The sequence below is a fragment of the Loxodonta africana genome, chromosome 17, assembly GCF_030014295.1.
Source record: "Loxodonta africana isolate mLoxAfr1 chromosome 17, mLoxAfr1.hap2, whole genome shotgun sequence".
NCBI lineage: Eukaryota > Metazoa > Chordata > Mammalia > Proboscidea > Elephantidae > Loxodonta > Loxodonta africana.
This window is the reverse complement of record NC_087358.1, coordinates 71,259,421-71,264,425: the sequence shown is the minus strand read 5'-3', so window position 1 is coordinate 71,264,425 and position 5,005 is coordinate 71,259,421.

Genomic DNA, 5,005 nt, shown 5'->3' with positions numbered 1-5,005 from the left:
AAATTTACCATAAACCATGAGGGGGTCTCTGGCTCTTAACTCAGCAAATCAGGTGAGAAATTTTAAGAGGGAAAGGTTGCATAGCCAAAATTCTATCAGGGATGTTTTTTACCCTAGGTAAGATTGACTTCACCCCACTATGAATGATTGTGAGTTCATACCACAGTACCATTAAGCCAAATGGAAATACTCCTCTTCCAAACCTTCTGATGAGCTTATCCAAGCTCATGTTGTTTACACCTAGAAAGCCCTTCCCTGTCTAAATCTTTAACTTTTCTAAATCTTACTTATTATGCATGAAACTTTACAAGATCGCTTTTTAGCTTGACCAGAAATATCATTTCTCTTTTGTGCTCCCATATCTGAATTACATTTAATGTATTCTGCCTTGTGGGCAGGGGCTGTCTTATTCTTTATTGTATACTTTGCAAGACTAACATATTGTCTTAAACATAGTGGGAACACTGTTTAAGTGGCAATTGCTGAAACTCAGCAGTAATAGCTTTATGATAATATGTTCTGGAAAACCTGAGTATCAGCTAGGTAAATATAGAAATGCCCAGGCTCTTTCCTGTTTAGGAATTCTCCACATTTTACTATTTCACTTATGAGTGCTCCTGACTTATTACCAAAACCAAACCAAACCAAATTCATCGCCATCAAGTCGATTCCTACTCATAGTGACCCTATAAGGACAGAATAGAACTATCCCATAGAGTTTCCAAGGAGCGGCTGGTGGATTCGAACTGCCAACTTTTTGGTTAGCAGCCAACTTCTTAACGACTGTGCTACCTTGGCTCCCCTATCATACTACCTTATATGCGTGAAGTCTTAGCTAGCTTAAAGCGTCCTTTGTTTTTTCCCTAAACCAAAGCCAGAAACCTGTGGGTGGGTGTATGAATTGTCAGAAGGACTACGGAATTTTGATACCCCTTCTTGAGGTCCTTGAGTCATCTAATTCTTTTTTTTTTTAGCCAGAGTTGAAAAGTGTTTAATAGATATGTCTTTAAAAATAGCACTGTTTTTACATGACTTTGAAAAGTGGGTCTAACCCTGTGCTAATCCGTTTTCAAAAGCTTATGTTCATAGATTGATTTTGTCTTTTATTCAGGAAGACACTATGTTAGCACAACATGTACTGGCCATTATGTTCTTTTGTCTTTCTCTTAATTCTGATGATTTCCAACCTTTCCAATGAAGTGAAACATTCTGAGGCATGTAACTTTACTGTTTTTTGCTGGCCTTTATTTGTGTGTCTCTGAGGAGATAGGAGATGGTAATAGAATGAAAGTCATTACATTAAAAAATACTCTTCAAGAAACACCATTACAATAATCACAAAACAAATGTACTGAGCATCTGTTGCGAACTTTAAAAGTGACTTTAAAGTTAATGGAATGCTTCTGAATGCCTTTGCTTCCTGGAGCCATGTTATTAAGTAAAATAGGCTTTCTCATAAACTTCCTTGGACAATTTTATAAGAGACCATCCAAATCACTTCAAAAAAGCTTTCAGAAATCTAAGAAGGCAAAGAAAATTGTGGATCAAATGTAAAGCATTTGTTGACTGCTAGGACATTTGTTTTAAGTCACACTTAGAATGTAAAAAAAATTATTTTTATGTACTTTTAGAGCTTTTATATAAAATGTATAGGACATTTATACATATATATATGTTTTCAAAAACCTGATACATAACTTTTTTTCTAACATCTGTTACTGTTGGGTTTTAGTTTGGCTTTGAGGGTGGTGGATATATTCATTATACTTAACATTTAGCCAAAGTCAGGAATTCAAACAGTAATTAAAAATGGTTCTTATGGTGAAGCAGTTTCCCCTCTATATTGATTTGCCCTATGACCAGGTTTCCAGGCATGAATTTTGACACCACTACTGCCCCCCTAAAAAAGACGAAAGCTGACTATACCACGAGGTACCTAGAGCATGTGGAGAAAGGACTGAGACTGGAAGCAGACAACAGGCATTGTCTGTACAGAGCAGAGTACCTGACAACATCTCGCTCTAGTAAAAAAAAAAAAAGTAGAGGGCGATAAATGGCACATGAGAAGATCCCCTCAGCACAAAACCGTGAGTAACTTTGGGGACTTAAAGGGGGATTGAACAGTTGTCACTATTGATGCAATAAAAAATGTGTTCATTTTGTAATTTGTGGCCTGCATGCTTGTAAATTAAGATCCACTGAGTTGTCAAGAACTAGGCTTTCCTGGTTTGTGGGTGAGAACTTAGGCCAAAAAGGAACCTGTGATCTTTGCCGTAAGACCTGAGGCAAAGTTTATGTGAATCTGGATAACTAGATTGGGACCAGTTATTGGGCCTTTGCCTGGAAACCAGTTAGAGAATCTTAGTCTTGATATATCAAGGAATAGGAAGGCATTATAGCCTTTTGAAACAAAATGATGAAAGCTGAGTTTTGGAGGTTGTATGTGCCAATACTATACATAAAAAGATACTAAAAAATTGTCTTGTGGCAAAGAAAATGAGCATGTGACTATTGTAATCTAGGAGTGAAGAAAATCTAAACAGAATACTGGCAATGAGAATGAAGATGAAAGAATAAATTTGAGATACTTCAATGGAAAAAGTTGTAGAATATCATGATAAAAGGGAGTGTTGGGTAAGAGAGGTGTCAAAAATTATATGTTTTTTATCTGGAAGACAGTGGTAGTATAACTGAAAAAAAGTGAACCGGTAAAAGAAACTAGTTTGAGAGGGAAAGATGTTCAGTCCCACTCTTGTAATATTGTGCTTAAGATGCTGTCCAGGCATTCAATCTGAAATGCCTTGATTAAAAGTCGCTGGATATACAGACCTGTCATTCTGTGTAAAAGTCAGGGCTGAAGAGGTAAATTTGGCAGTGATCCACATAGAGCTGGTAAGAGAGGACAGCTAACTGAAGCTCTTTACCAAGAACAGTGGATCCCTTTCTTAAATTGTATATGTTGTAGTTGTGTAGGACAGAGTAGGACTGCCCCACAGGGTTTCCTAGGCTGTAAATTTTTATGGGAGCAGATTGCCAGGTCTTTTCTTCTTCAGAGTGGCTGGTGGATTCTAACCACAAACCTTTCAGTGAGCTACTGAGTGCTTTAGCCATCGCACCACCAGGACTCCTTTGAATATGTGTTATGAATGCATGCCCACACACAAATTTATGTAAATAAACTATTCGATTAAATATGTCATCTTAAATAAAGCATTTCCATAATTGAATTAAAACTCTCCCCTTTAGAGTGGCACATCTTAAGCTTGTGCCTGTAAGAAAATCTCTACACTTGTGTATCAGTTATGAGGGTCAGTGACTGAAATGTGTTAATACTTTTTAACCTTATCTTCTCTTGCATTAATGAAACAAAGATCTTTTCCAATATAGAGAACTTAAAATACAAATAATCCAGTCAGTTAAAACTTGTAAAATTGACATAGCTTTATTTCTAAAATGGAAAGGCAAGTAATTGAATTGGGGGAAATGTGCTGGTCTCCAGTTTCAAGAAACAGTACAGCACAAAGACCTGGCCTTCTGGCTAACGAGCTATAATAATAAACAGAAATTTGAAAACCAGGAAGATAAGTTTTCCAAGAGTGCACTGTGGCATTTCAAAGGAGGTTTAACAAAAAATTCAGGAAGACGGCCAAAAATAGGTTTAGATAATTGAGATTCCTTATTTGAACACTTGTTTTTGATGGAGAAACACACTAAAGAGGAAATGAAGGTTCTTAGAGGTCTGAAATTTTTTTCTTTCTCACCGTAAATCTGATTTGCTTCTGAAGAAAGGCTTTAAAACCCCTCCCTCTCCCCCCCCAAAAAAGATCAAATAGGAATTCAGTACTGCTTAAACTGTAGTCAAGGAGTTGCAAAATGACCAAAACAAAAATTAAAAAAAAAAAGGCAAATAATATTTTTTGTTTTCTAGGAGCTAAACCTTGTTTAGTAGAATTCCTACTTAGAAAGTTAACGTATCTGCTGTTTACCTAGTTAGTACTTGCCATGAGAAGTAGCTCCCCATCATTAGATAGAAATACCAAATTACATCTTTGATTGATTTTTTAAATGTTCTACTGTAATGATAAAAGGAGCCCTGGTGGCACAATGGATAAAGTGCTGGGCTGCGAACCGAAAGGTCAGTGGTTCAAACTCACCAGCTGCTCTACAGGGGAAAAATGTGGCAGTCTACTTCCATAAAGATTACAGCCTTGGAAACCCAATGGAGCGAATCTGCTCTGTCCTAAAGGGTCACTATGAGTCAGAATCAACTCAATGGCAATGGGTTTGGTTTCGGTTTTGCTGTAATGACATGTAAGGAAACCTGAAATGTTACTCTGCACTTCCAAAATAGCCTTTAAAAAACTCAGTAATACGTCCTCTGGATCTTTTGGACGATTTTACCTCAAACCTTGAGTCATTTGGTGAACCTACAACTTCAAGTCATGTTATCCACAACTGGAAGCATTTTCTGTGTTTTCAGTCTAGTTACATCTAACCTACATGCCTGGTCTGCTGACTTCTATTTTTTTTCATGACTCCTAAATTATGGAGGTAGGTCAAGATTTAATATTGATTATAGTTAAGTGGTATTAATTCTGAACTTGTATTCTCTTAATGTTTCTTTAATTACCAAGCACTAGTATAGCTTTGGAAACCCTGGTGGCGTAGTGGTTAAGAGCCACGGCTGCTAAGCAAAAGGTCAGCAGTTAAATCCACCAGGCGCTCCTTGGAAACCTTATGAGGCAGTTCTACCCTGTCCTATAGGGTCACTATGAGTCAGAATCGACTCCACGGGTTTGGTTTTTGGTATAGCATTGCATTAGCAAATTATGTATATCCCAGTTTTGGTTGGGTTACTTTGATTAAAAGTATAATTTTGTGTAACTTTTAACTACATGTCTATATTTTTACATAATTTTGTATGGGATTATCCACGTAAACGTCTAATAGAAAATGCCATGTTTGTTTTTCCTATAGTCTTGAACTTAAATCAACTCTTTCAGAT